The 14,852-nt window shown below is 33.6% G+C and overlaps 1 protein-coding gene and 1 long non-coding RNA gene across 8 annotated transcripts in view; one reads left to right on the forward strand and one right to left on the reverse strand.

Annotated features, from left to right (window-relative positions):
* The window catches only part of LOC141449287 (uncharacterized), a 239,914-nt gene extending 236,929 nt beyond the window's left edge, over nt 1-2,985 (forward strand). For 4 of the 5 annotated variants that reach the window (XR_012455429.1, XR_012455432.1, XR_012455431.1 and 1 more), the window contains one exon: nt 433-2,542. This is a non-coding gene — a long non-coding RNA (uncharacterized lncRNA). Of the gene's footprint in view, nt 1-432; nt 2,543-2,592 lie in introns of those variants that run through there. The other variant, XR_012455430.1, reaches the window with a different exon arrangement.
* The window catches only part of Shrm (shroom), a 689,404-nt gene that overhangs the window by 661,368 nt on the left and 13,184 nt on the right, over nt 1-14,852 (reverse strand). The gene's annotated exons all lie outside the window — the stretch shown is intronic.

A 14,852-nucleotide genomic window follows, 5' to 3' on the forward strand; every position in this document is an offset into this window, starting at 1 on the left:
TTTAATTACCTACCAACTAAATTTTTATTTAAACTGCAATAAAGTTAGACAAAGGAAAATAGACTGAGCGAGGGCGTGAGCACGTGTGGCTGGAAGGAGCTCTAGTTAGTGGATATCCAAGTTGCGAACAGAGGTCAGCCAATGCTGGCTCGGTTCAAGGTGATCTTCAACCGCCCGACTTCACTTCTCCCAGCTTGCATATATAGTTCTAATGTTGATCACATCCACAGATATGCATGTAGCCTTTATTGCAAAAGAGTACTTTATTACTAGTTGCAAGTTGTATAGTTTTCATTGCAAGTACATTTCCGGATATTCTTCGTTTATATACTTTCATTTAAACGTCTTTATTTTTAGATTGGCTGTAAGAAAAAGATTTGTTAAGATTTTAAATATTTAAAAAATTGTATTTCCGAAATTAATTTTGTTTAGCTGGATATCTATCGAAGAAGAAAAAGAACTATAACTTCCACGTTGACCCTTACACTCCATTTGCGAAACCAGTGTTATGAAAATGAAACTGGATGGATTTACGGGATTTGATTTATGGAATAGACTGGCCATATCATCTGCATACGAATAAATTGAAGTGTTGGGTTGTAGATGATGACCAGCCGTATAGAGGGGTAGAGAAGTGGAGCGAGAATACTCTCTCAAGAAACTCTTGCGAGGATTGAATAAATAAGAGAGGAGAAAGGCCTTGGATAGTTTGATAGAGGCGATCTGATTGGAGCACTTAAGGATAAAGTAATAGGTGCTGAGAAGTACATATTTGAGCTTAGCCAAAAGCTCTTGATGCCATACTTTGTCGAAAAATCAAGAGAGATGGCGATAGTATGTACCGGGTGAGCTTGGTGGATAGTAGAGGGACAGTTTCTGGTGGTAAGTATACTAGGCGGTGATAAGAGACGAATTTAGGAGCAGCATCTCAAGCACTTAATATGGAGTCTATAAATAAAATAAACATAAATAAGTTCATTTTAGGATTGTGGGCTAGCGTGTAACTTTAATATCCTTTCCGTTTGCCAATTAAATAAACTATGATTAAATGAACTTGACTTAAGTAGTAATACTAAATGTTCTGCAACTTGGTTTTAATACAGAGTCGAAGGCGAAGAAGGTGACCGCACCAATATGTAACAATGAAAGAACAAAATTGCATGACTGTGTTGCCATTATTTCGCCAAGTGCGGATAAAAATGAGATTGGACCAGCAGAAAGTAAAATGAAATGGCAATGCAGTTTCAGTTACATCCCACTTGTGTATTATTATAATTTATAGGCACGTACATAACCTCCCACTTTACAAAATGATTTAATATTAATAACGTATAATAAATAATACTATAGCAGTAATTATTCATAGTAAACAAATTGTTGAAATGCAGCTATAAGTAAAATGCTGCTGAGTTATAAAAGACGGAAAGGGGTATAAATTATGTTAATTATTTATAAGAGAGTATTTTTTTTAGCAAAATCAAAGTTATTGTAATTCATTAGGTCATTTACTTCAAATCTACTTTTCAAAAACTACATAAACCTTATTTCCGCAATACCGAACTAGTTAGAGCCGCTTAACTACCCAAACTTCCGCAAACTTTTTGGGCAACTACTAGCAGGCTGTTAAGTCTCCATGGCGACGGCGACTGTCTAAACGTGATCATCTGTTCTACGAAAAAATTTAACAAATATTGTCAATAAAAGCTAATTCCAACGAAAAATTTGCTCTGTTGTGGGACCTAAATCTGTTAGCAGAGAAATGGTTGTGCATGGGTATTTTCACATGGAATGCCTGTTCCAGTTGGAGCCTGACTTTTGGCCCTCCTTACACATTGTGTCACATACATTTTCTCTGGATGTAACGACCTCTGCCCACTACTTTAACCGGATGACTCTAGTATTTTATCATTACTTTTTTTTTTTTTTACTAAAAACACTGAGCAAGTCTTTGACTGAACTTGGCAGTGTAATAGCAGACATTAGAGATATGTTCTTCCTGAAATGCGCTGGTAACTTGTCTACTTGGATTCCCTGAAACTGACAGTACGCTGTGGCGGCTAGCTGGTCTAAGCAATCTGGTTACCCTGTAGTTTCTGGCCAGTTCTTTCTATGTAGCTGGATATAACTTCCCCTTTTAATGAACATTATTTCTATGTTTCCATAATTTAGACTAGTTAGCCTGTATGGGGTGCACTTTATGCCAGGTACCTGACTGGAAGTTGTGTCTATAATACGTTCCGTTATCTTATTAACTTTCTGGTTGTTAATTTAAGTTACGTCAAACATTCAACGCCCAGAGTTTTTTTAGCGTACTCCCAATCTCTGGACAGAGTCTCTCGTTATAAAACTGTCCATCACCGGGTAGTGAGCTATAAGAAGATTCTAGGAAGAAAAAAACTTCAGAGCCAGCAGCCGGATTCGAACCCAGAATCTTCACTTGGGAATCCAGTTCGCTAACCATTGTGCTTATCCCTTTCCTATAATAATATTCTCGACCTAACTGAATCTGCGATAAAAAAAAAAAAAAAAAGCAAATGAACAATCAATATCAATAAGAAATAGAACGTTTAATGAAATTCAAAAATTTTTTAGAAAAACCGATTGAAGGAGGGAAATTGGATTTGATAGCTGTCAATGAACTCATTTTGGAGAAAGAAAATTCATTTTTGAATTCATAAAAGGTTTTTGAGCTTACCTCATCATGATGACTACATTTAGTCAAACCCAATTATAATGCTGATAATCGGCAAGCCACATATTTTGGATACTAATATTTAGAACTCGAAAAATTCAAAAAGATACACATTTTAAAAATATTTACATGCAATTATTATTATTGCTAGGATTTTATTAATTTTAACAGTACTAAAGTTGTAAATTAAATAATTTTTGATGAATGTAAATAAAATAAAAAAAATCCTAATTAATTTGTGAACAATTAAACAAATATTTTTCCAATTAATTAATTTTTATAAAACGTCTATAAAATAAAAAGTTGATCAATTAGATTTCATTGCGAGTTGGCAAGCTGCCCTTGTTAACTTCTATTCGCCTGATACATCATATAGCGAGCTTCATAGATTTTCTGAGGCGATCGATGTCTCCTACTCTACAATGAGCAGAATACCACGCACACAACGGACGCGAGTTTGGTCGCCAGATTTAGTGATGCACGCCGCCCAGCAGGGCTTATCTTTCATTATCGCAATTATACTTCCACGATTTTAAATCTTAGTTTTGTTTGGCAATTTATCCGAAAATTTAATGTCTTACAATAGTGATTTATGATTCGCCAATTGTGACGTTATTTAGATCTGTCTTTACTTCATTTTAAATTAATAGTGATTAAGACAAAATAAAAATAATAGAAATATTCTGGTACGAACAATCTTACCCGACTTTTGCTAACTAAAATTTTCAAGATTTTCTTTTCACATAATATTATTCATACAAAAATTCAACTGTTTGTAAACCACTAAATTATGCTAAAATGACATTTTGGAGCAAAAGTTAACTCTGCATTACATCTTTAAAGCCAATTTCCACAGAAAACTAAAACCAAATAAATGTTGAAGATTTTCTTGTAAGTGATATCTCCATTAATCAAGATAAAACTAAAAAATCCGCCATTTTAGAAAAATTGATCTTGTGACACTATATTGGCACATTACGACATCGTAGTCTTTACATTCCCTAAAACAATTCTGTCCTTAATCACATTTACCAAAATATGTACGAAGTGCAAGACAAACTCTCCAAAGAACTTTATGAATCGATCTAAGAAGAAGGTTGGAAATCGGAAACTGGTCAGCAAAGAAGCGTGCTTTGACGTATACAAATCGTAAGTGCAAGTAAATCGATAATTTAAGCTAGAAGGAAAGAGATATTGTAAGGACGAAGTAACAAGGCCAGATACAGTTCAGTGGGCATAAGTACATGTTCGTCCTTGAGTCGCTACCCACCATTTCACATACAGGTATAGTTCTTGTTTAAACCACTTTCTCAGAAATCTCTCAACAACCAAATTACATTTTTAAAAATAAAATGCTGTTTTACTTTCCAAGAATAGCTGCTCATGACTAGTTTGATACCAGCTGTGCTATAGTTATATTACGCCTCGGTAATTTTCATTTTTTCTTACAATGTGCCAAACATATACTTACTGCTTATGTTTCTAAAACTCGTTAGATTACCTTTTTCAACTATATCGCTCTGTCTTATTTTATCTTCTAGTTCTAGTGAACTGAAAGAAGGGCAAAAGAAGCCCCTCAAGAGACTAATAACTCCATCTGCAGCGCTTCCCAATCATGAGACTAGAAGAATAAGGACATTGAAAAAACCAAAACATTAACAAAAAATCAAGTCTGTTATATACTCCCCTAAAAGCAATAGTATTTTCCAGAGAGTCGTTCGGAGGTTCAGCAGCATTGGCTTAGTGCAAGTGTTCGAGACTGTTATTGCCAGCAAGTTAAAGCCCAGACCCGATATTTCCTGGTTCTTTGTTCAAATATTCAATATAAGAACTGCATTTGAACAATTAACTGTCTCATTTCCAGATGAAAGGGATGTGTGTACAATGTGAGATTAATATAAAAATCTCAGATTAATGCTTTAATATAAAACAAAAATACAAACTTTAAAAATATCATTAACTTAAAGACAGCTGCCATGGTACAGAAACCAGCGGCGGAACAGATAATAAAAACTACATAAACTTTAAATTCTGAAATTAAAAATTCAATTATAGAAGTTTTCTTGTTTCTTTACGGTATTATTGTAGTTCTCACTTATGTCTCCTCAACGTACAACGAAGAAGTTGCGGAAGAACTGTTGTGTTTGTTGGAATCATTTTGAGACTGCTGCCGAGATAGAATTCTAACGAAAAGTTTTTGTTTTGGTTTTTAGGTAAAGTTATATTTGCTAGTAAAGGGAAATCCAGATGGTGCAAAAAAAGATACAGCAATGGTTGAGAATAATAGTTACAAGTATAGATGAGCAAGTACCCAACAGGTGAAGAAAGAGAAGAAAAAAATTTGTTAGGATTTCAGAAAAATGGTTAAAATTGGTGTTACGGAAGTACCAAGAGAATATGGTGTTGGAGAATTGGATTTCACTGTTCTGATTCTTCAAGGTCTGTTCTTTCATGGAATGAAAAATGAACGTAAAGACAATGATTTCCTGCAATAATCTAAAACCATAACAAAACTAATTGAAAAGATCTAACAAATTTAATGAATACTCGTACTTTTAGAAGTTTTGAAGGTACTCGAATTTGCAGTTTACTCAGCCAAAGAATTGTTATGTTTAAACAGTTTCCTTTACGCTTGAGTTATTTAAAACTCAAAATGTTTACAGAATTATTTTCTCCTGCAGAAATCAATGTAGCTTTACTCATTTCTTAGTTTTGTCCAAATAAGCTCACTTTTTTTATAACTGATTAGTGACGTAAAATGCATTTTTTGCACTATGACAGGAAATAAGTAAGTCAATTAATTTACATCATTAATTTTTTTATTATATCCGTCGTTGCGTGCATGTATATTGTATTCCTGACCAATTTCATAGGTAGATTAATCAGTTTGTAGTAAAGATTGTGGTTTCACTTATGTTTCCGTTTCAGTTACATTAAGTTAAATGTTCAGTTTTGTATTCCAATGTGTGTTGTTTCTTGTGGTGACTCAAGTATTCTTCATTCTATTATAACAAAACAAGAAGTTTAACTGGAATCAGTATTAGATTATGAAAGAGTCACTTCCTCATTTTAAAACAAATAATATTAAATAGTAGATTCTTTTAGAGTTTTTTAACTATAAACAAACAAAATATTAAGAATAATGACGCGTTTAAAGGCAATAAATGGAATTAAAAATATTAGAATTTCCGTTACTAACTCATCTTTCAATTTGAGAATATAGAGGAATATGTTTTGAATTTCAAAAAAAGGGATTAATTGTATAGTAGGGCGCCTAACTTAGCAGAATGACTCACTTGATAGTTTTGTAATCTTAGACCAAGTCTGTACCAGTTGTCATGCCAGTTGGGGTTGGTTAGTCCATGACCTCTAAGTTACGGCCATGGACATTATGTGTGTAGTAGACAAAATAAATTATAATCAAACGTTTTATACAGGCTGGGGGTTAAATGTAATTTTCTTTTTTAATGAGCATTATGCAATAATCGACCTTTATTGTGCACCATCCTAGAACCTAAATACATTAGCAATAATTACAATCTCAAAGAATTCTACGACTATAGGACTGAGCCAGCTACTCTTGTCAAATTGAAGTATCTACTATAAGCAATCTTCTTGGCAGACTTAATCAAAATTGACCATCAAGGAAAACAAAATTTTCTCATTTAATAATAATTCATTTTTCCGCTTTTTACCGCAAGAAACGGATTTAATTATTATAGTGACCATTGTGAATGTAGTTGTTTTCTTAGAGTGCGTAAAGTTGTGACACAAGCTAAATGAGGCTTTTATTATCACACAAGGTGCTACTTCTTCAGGAACAACACTGGCATCCCTAAACACATACAAGTTCATCCCATTTATGGGGCCCGCAAAGGAAGTTGTCGCTTACAGCTACTTGGGTTTAGCGAATCCACCACATCACTCATATTCCTTTACATCTCATACTCTCTGCATGCATTAGTGGAGGATCGAAAATATTTCTCCTTCAGGCTAGTGTGAAAAAGAGTGTCCCAGACGTTGAAGGAGGCATATGTCCATGCGAAAGTCTGTTTGCATATAGTGCACAACGGAACTGTGTTGTCTGGCGATGCAATGTAATGAGAAAATAAAAAACTGCATTTCTGGCTACCACTTAAAAGTATCACTTTCTCACCTTTCTTGATTCGAAAATTTAAAAATGTAAAGTAAAGAAATGCCAATTTTTTCAGGCAGGTTTTGTGCCCAACTACCGAATTAAGTGGTAGACGGAGGAGACTATCAAACTTATTTTACTATTAAATTCTCATATTAACCGTTAAAAAAAAAAAACAAGGTCAAAATCCTAGACCGGGAATCGAACCCTGTCCTGCACCACAATACATCTATGCCAGGGGTCGGCAACCTATTTCAAGTAGAGAGCCATTTTTCCTTATAATTTTAATAAATCTTACCAAGAGCCGCAGGGATGATAGTGTAAAGAACTCTGTAGATCACCTGTATTCACAAATTATGATTTTATGATATTCAATAACATATTAATTTTGTATACATTTATTTTTACATATTGCAATTTAATAAATAATAACTAAACCTGTGTTTGAATGAAAGTAATATATAAGTACGTACTTTATTTTAATATAATTCTATTCAATTTCAAACCAAATCTCATTTAAAATTCTTTTTGAAAAAATATCTTTAAGAAATGAAATTTTTATTTGTTTCAATAAAATTAAAATATACTATATATTTTGGACGGGCTGAAGAGCCACACAATTTGGATAAAAGAGCCGCATGGGCTCGCGAGCCGCGGGTTGCCGACCCCTGATCTATGCGGTAGTATTGCTCATATATTCCTAGCCTCTAACCGCTCGGATACCATGGCGCCTCACTTATTTTGCTTCTTTAGAAATTTAAATGTCTCAGTTGTTCCATGTCTTTTTCACTAATATTTCCTCTTCTGGTGCTTGAGAGTTTTGAACTTTACAATGTGAACTGTACCACATGTCATTAAAAATATTTAATTAACAAACGAACATAAAAAGAGTAATAACTTGTTCCTATTTCTCTCCAAGATATTCCGTCCAAGATTAGCCACATCAAAAATTAGAAAGTCTGATGATAAATTAGAATTTCCATTAATTTATTGACTTCAGCTTCGATAAGATTATCAACTTCGAAATACTTTAAAGGTAGTTTTCCATACGCCCACGCTGATTTAGGTCACACAATGAGCAATTATCTGTCCGATCTAAGTGAACATACAATGCAGTCCTCGGGGAAAGTGGAAGAACGGTTATTAACTAAATTTAGTGGTATTTAGATCATTTCTGCAGTATGCTTTTTAATCCAAATTAAACATTATATTCATTTTTTAAAACGACCTTTAAGAAAAAAATCATGCGCAAAGTTATGTTACATTATAATAATTCCCATTTAATGTAATTGTTTACGGTCTTGTTACAATTTGTTTTAACCTATTTCAAAAAATGTTAAAAGCCAAGGACTAAATTTTTAAGTGACCTAAATTTCGTATCGATTACGATAGGTAATATCAAAACTTTTTTTTTTTTTTAATTTATTGGCTATTCACAATCTACAAAGAATAAAATGTAATGAGTGAATACAATAAAAGAACACTTCATGACAGGATCAGCTTGAGGAGAGAAGCTGCCCACCGGCAACACTCTCGCTGGAGTTTCTTGCACTACTGGAGCTGGTCACGAGGCCAACAGCGTTTCAATCGTCGTGAAGGACGATCTGGAATTGTTTTGGAGGCAAGATTTCGAACAAGAGGATTGGTACAGAGTGGAAGAGAGTCAAAGAATTTTCTGTATTTAGATTTAGATTCGTCAGTTACGTATGGGATTTTGAGATCGTTATGGAGGGTGGAGTTAGAGACATAAAATTGGAGAATTAGTAATCTGACGGAGCATTTTGGATTGGAAGGACTGGATCTTTTTTGAATTAGAATGTTTGGCTGAACCCCACAGTTCGAGTCCGTAAGTCCAAATCGGTTTGAGTACGCAGTTGTATATTAGTCTTTTATGTTCCAGTGGCAGCTTAGATTGTCTGCCAATTAGTCGTAACAATAATTTGTTTCGTCGGTTGAGTTCGAGTCTTTTCAGTTTAGTGTGCGGATTCCGCGTTAATCTTTTGTCGATGTACATCCCAAGGTAGCGAACTAAATTAGCAGAAGGAAGAGGAATTGAGTTGAAACTTATAGAGGGACAAGAATTACGACGCAGAGTAAAAGTTATCTGTTCGAATTTTTGAGTATTAAATTTGACTCCCCATTTTTTAATATCAAAACTAAAAATTATTTAACTATACTCGTAGTTGGCACATCAATGGTTTCCTTCAATATTCTTCCATGAATTTAAGTTTTTAAATGTTCTTTTTAATAATTGAACGGTCGATAAAGTGGATGTAGGGCGGGTTGAAAGAAAATTTCAATATCAAAAACTATAAAATATTCTTAAAATGTCAAAATATAAAAGAAAAATAAGGGAAGGTATTTGCTGTGTGGTTAGAGTACTGGATTTCCACACAGAAATCTCGGATTCGGTTCCAGCTGTTCACTTTTAGATTTTCTCTTGCTAAGAGTTACCTACATTTCACTTTCCGGTTGTCTGTAACGAGAGAACACTAACCGGAGGCCATGCAGTGTACTGAAAAAGCTCCGGGAGCCAATGATTGGACATTGACGCCCTTTAAATTAAAATAATAATAATAAAAATCCAGTACCTACTAATGATGTGACCAGAAGACTTTGATTTGACAATAAATGAGATAAGCCGAGATCTATTTTGGAAAACACAATATGCCATTTTTAAGAAGGTATTATTAATGTTCTCACGTTCATGTCAAGGAATATTTCTTTAAATATAACCTTAAACAATTAATACTAAGTTGGAAAATTCTTTCATAAAATTAGAAAATCAGAAGCGTTAACTTCTTTTCCAGGTAAATCTGTGAAAACTTTTATCCACCTTCACTTGCTCTATTTACGAACAATTAATTTAATGAACGATTTCATTTTAGTTTGCAATCTTGGGAAAAATGTTCATAGAATCAGAATATACTTTAATTTAAAAAAAAATACATAATTCTGATCCAGCAAAAATTATTTTAGTTTAAAAGATAAATAAGACGATAGACTCACCATAAAATGCGTTTTTAGTAAAAAGTACTAACAGACAAGTTGTCGATTCTTACGTACGACAAACTAACCACCATCGAATGCTTAAAAAAAAAAATCATTTTAAGAAAAATTATATAACTGACAGTGCAAATCCACTAAATAGTTTTATTCAGTTTTGTAGATAACACATTTGAATTTTAAAAAATGAATTATGGTGCCACAAAACTTTGACATTGATTAAAAAAAATATTAAGTGATTTTTTTTCTATTAAAATGCGGAGTAAAGTAAAAAGATTGTGTTGTTGGGTCATTAAACCAGACTTCTCAACTATCAATGAACTATTTTAGTTTAAAGAAACACTGAGATTGCTTCTTAGGCTGTTCTGAAATTAGTAACTATAAGTGACTCTAGTCATTCATTATCTCATTTCTGTCTCATATACTAGTCTAAAATAATAAATTGTTATTGTTTACATCAAAATAAAGAAACGTATCGCATTTTCAGATTCGTAATTTCAAGAAAAGACCTCCCAAAAACTAGAAAAAAAAAAAACCGGCCTTATCTCTAAGTAGAAATATGTGACTGCCTATTTTAACAAGGTAAATAAGTAAAAACTGAGAAGGCAACATTTTTTGGAAACAAATGGTCATAGGCACTGAATAACAATTGAGCTCTCGTGTTGGTTTTCACCATAGATTGCTGTAATTGTATCCGTCCGCGGTGTCGAGTTTCACTTCCACGTGAGAATCATACAACTAGATGAACACATTCTGTGTTCGCAGATCAATGAGCATATTTCAGTCCACTATCGATATTTCTTAGTTATAAACTCATTTCTTCCTTAGTAAATTATGTACTCTTTTTAAAAAAATTATTTTGAACTTAACAGCGGCATTAAAATTCTATACGTAAGTACAATCATAGTCTTGAGATAAAAAATAATACAACTCCTATGGGAGCTAAATGCAGATGCCACTATCATCGCAGTAGTGCATCAAGAGACCCCTGGGGCGAAGTGGAAGCTGACTAGGGGAATTGTGTAAAAGTTTCAAGATTAAGACGGATGATTCAATGATGAGTTATCTACAATTTTTCGCTTCAAAGATGAAGCGATGTGACGGAAAATTAAATACTCAGTTTATTGTGAACGGTTCTATTTGATATATAAATACTAAGACTTTTATTAGTGCAAGTCAGAAATAGAAGAAGTAGATGTTATTTTCACTTACAATCTGGAAAGAGTCTTCTGTAAGAGTGCCTCTTTATGACAAGGAGTTTTGGACCTCTTCGAGTCAAAAAAAATAAATAAAATAAATATGTTTCTGAAAAAGATCAGATAGAAATTTGTTTCATCAAGATACACTTTTATTATTAACAGTTGCATAATATAAGGAAAACATTTTGACCTCCTGAAACTTTATCGATTTATTGAATGTACAAAAAAAGAAAAAAAAGGACTTAGAAGTTAAGGGTAAAAATTTTATTAAAAACTAAGCACACAGCTTAAGGCGGCAAGCAAGTTCATCACCCTGTACTCAATGTCAGTGCCATGATCTCCTGTTTCCTGCGGATTACATCTACCTACTAACAGGAAGGTACCTTTTTTATATCAAGTTTCTCGCGCAAAAGTTACGCAAGTCTTTTAAGTGTGTATGACCGCGGTGATTTCTACTTTTAAGATATGAACAATTATTTTGAATTGTTTGAATTCAGGCAATATTGAGCGGCATTAATGCTGTAAGAAGGACAAGCATTACAAATGCATCGTTTTCACAAAACAGTTTTTTAATCATTAGTGAATCTGTTTAGATTCACTAATGAAGAGTGGGGAACAAACGCCCGGATGGCTGATTCTCTCCTTGACATGAGGTGCGAATAGATAAATTCGTCCGCGGGGGGGCAACCCTGCACTATCCAAAGGCCACTCTGGGCCTAGGTGGTGTGTCGAATCTTGAGCAACGGTCTACGTTCCTCCATCGTTAGCCTATTCTAGACCCATAAACCTAAACGCAATCTTCTCAAACCCTAAACAATCCGTTTTAAGATGGATGGGTGTTTCCTTCTCTGCCTCACAAGCTTTATAAATATATTGTGGCCTGAGATCCATCTTATAGAGATGTCTCCTTAATTAAAACGCCCTTATCAGAGCTCATCTATAAGAATGAATACTGTGAGGCCGACCGGGCCCAGAAATCTGGCATACATACGTGAAACGACATGCCACCAGGATCGTCGGAGTGGCCTTTGAAGATAACTTCTTCGTAAAGCGTGGGTTTGCGTTAGGTAATCTATATTACCTCAGTTTTGATGTCATTATTTTAAAATGGACACCGTCCACGTTCGGTGACGTACGAGAACAGATTCATTCAAAGTTCATTTATATAGTATGTATACTTTTCCGCTCTGACAATCAAAATATGTTATTTTAAACTTCTTTAAATTTCATTTTATATATGTTGGCTATTTCTTATCCAACAAGTTTTTAATGAATTAAGTTTATTAAAATAATCATAATCACAACTGTTCTGTGGTTGTACGTTTCTAAAGTAATGAAGGAATGTCTGTTCAGATATATCTCTTTTACAGTTACTTTAATCACAAATATAAATTTTGTATCTTCAATCCGATGAGAAAAAGCATTGTGTACCGCCTAGCAACATTAATAAACTGTCATTGTATCATCGAGCCGCTTCTGCGAAACTTTAGTATGATATCATCTAAATCTTTTTTTATTCTGATATTCTACAGACAAGTGACGATTTAATTTTCTACATACGAAAAGCTGTTTCTTATATTTCTTCTATAATTCCACAAGATTAAATTCCTCTCACTAAATTTAGTTATTGTTTTTGAAACATTATTAAAGTTTACAGCAGCAGATGGGATAGCTCCTGCTATAAGTATATCGAGTAACTGGTACAATAACTTCAAGCCATTGGTGGCTCTCCATCAGTCAATAATTAAACTCTACGTCCAAGTAAATTATGGGGCCAGCACCGTCTCACAAAAAAGTCATTGCAGCAGTGAGTTTATACTTTGTAAAGGACTTGATCTTCCAAACTGCTAACTTGATGCAATGTTTTTAGCTGGCAGAGCCTGAATTCTGGTACGGCTAAGATACCGGTTTGTGAGTCATATATAAGATCAGCAAATCTGGACCAGTTGCAAGTAAACAGTGCTCTATAATATAACTGAGAATCGATTATTTATTTCAAATTTAGATTCAATCGCTAAGAAAACTGTAAACAATTATTTAGAAGCTACTAAATACAGCAATTCCCAAATTGCAGTAGTTAGTTATAAATTATGGAGATTGGTAAGAATTATCTTCAAAATTCTCTTACAAAAAATAATGCTTTAAAATTTTATATAATTAGAAGATTTTTTTAAAAAAAAATAATGCTTATATTTCTGTTTTGGAAGTGCTATTAATAATGTTAGAATAAAACTCACAGAATTGATTATTGTTCGAAAATTAAAACTGTCCGGTAGGACAGTTGTATAAGGGTTGACCATCAAAAACTGCACGAAAAAGCGTAACGTTGAAAAACACCCAACTTTGACAATTTTTTTCTCTTTTTCTATAAAAGATAAAATTCCCAAATTTTCTTTAAAATAAAGGGCAAATCCTCCTTTATGACTGTAATTTTTTGCAACAACCCAGATCTAATAGGTTTTGAGAAAAAAGTTGCTGAAAATGAGCAAAAACGGCTTTTTCAAAAATTGTTGTTGTTCTTGTTCTTGTTGTTCTTCTTCTTCTTCTTGTTGTTGTTACCTTTTTTGTAAACAACGTAGCGCCTAAACGCGTGAACCGATTTTCATGAATGAGGTGTCATTCGATTCGGAATTTTATGTAGATGTGCCTTTTGGGGGTCTCGGCCCTGTACATTGAATGGGAGAGGAGTTAGCCCCCTTTATGTAAGGCCCCCTCCAAAATTATTATTACTAATTACTCTGTAAATCTTGGCCCGATTTTGATAAAATTTGGTAGGATGATAGGGTTAGGGCTCCCCTACCTAACAATAAAGCGACGATCTGCTCTTACACTTGTTAAGGGGAAGTATAGCAATCGTTTCAAATTATCGACACGTGAACCGATTTTCATGAATGAAGTGTCATTCGAATCGAAATTTTGTACAGATTTGTACTTTAAAAGTCTCGACGCTATGCCTCATAAGGAGGGGAGTTCGCCCCACCCAAATAAGGCCCTTTCTGAAACTATTATTACCAATATTTCTACAAAGCTTAGTCCGATTTTGATAAAATTTAGCACGAAGAAGTGATTAAAGCTCCTCTATGTGGCTGTGAAGTGCCATCATGCTCTTACACCTACTAAGAGGAAGTACTGCAATCGTTAAAATTATCAATGAGTGAACCGATTTACATCAATGAATTGTCGTTCGATTCAAAATCTTTGCCTTTTAGGGAGAAGTACTGTAATCGCAGTTTATTTTTCTTGCTCCTCTTAAAAGGAAGTACTGAAATCGCAGTTTAATTTTGCTATTTACGTACAAATACCTTCCTATTTTATTCAAAACGCTTTCTCAAAAAAATGGTTATTGAGGATGGTTTGGGGACCGTAACTATAATCATTCTTTAAAAAGATCTCTCCAGTGGTAGTTACGGTTCCGATTTAACACCTTATCAGGTTATAATGATAGAATACCTTATTCCAAATTTTAAAAAATCTGTAAAGCAGACGTAACTTTGCAAATAGACAAAAAGGAAAATCTATCCAAAAGGTACAAAAATCTCCTTAACAAAAACTTACAGTTTTAAAAGTTAAGTATAAGGGTTGATTAAACGCCAAAAGGTACACAAATCAGCAGTTCCCAACATTTCATTAATACTTCATTGATATAATTTAAGTAATTTTACTGCATTAACTTTTCCTTCACATTTTTTAGAATTTATTAGATGTCACAGACCCTTATGCTGGCCAGTTCATTCATAATATTTTTTTATTATAATTATGATAAAATGAGTGATGAATTATTCTGAGTAGTCACATATACATGCATGTTAAAGTAGAAAAA

This window comes from Rhodnius prolixus, unplaced genomic scaffold (assembly GCF_049639745.1).
Source record: "Rhodnius prolixus isolate KJV_2025 unplaced genomic scaffold, Rpr scaffold_2, whole genome shotgun sequence".
Taxonomy (NCBI): Eukaryota; Metazoa; Arthropoda; class Insecta; order Hemiptera; family Reduviidae; genus Rhodnius; species Rhodnius prolixus.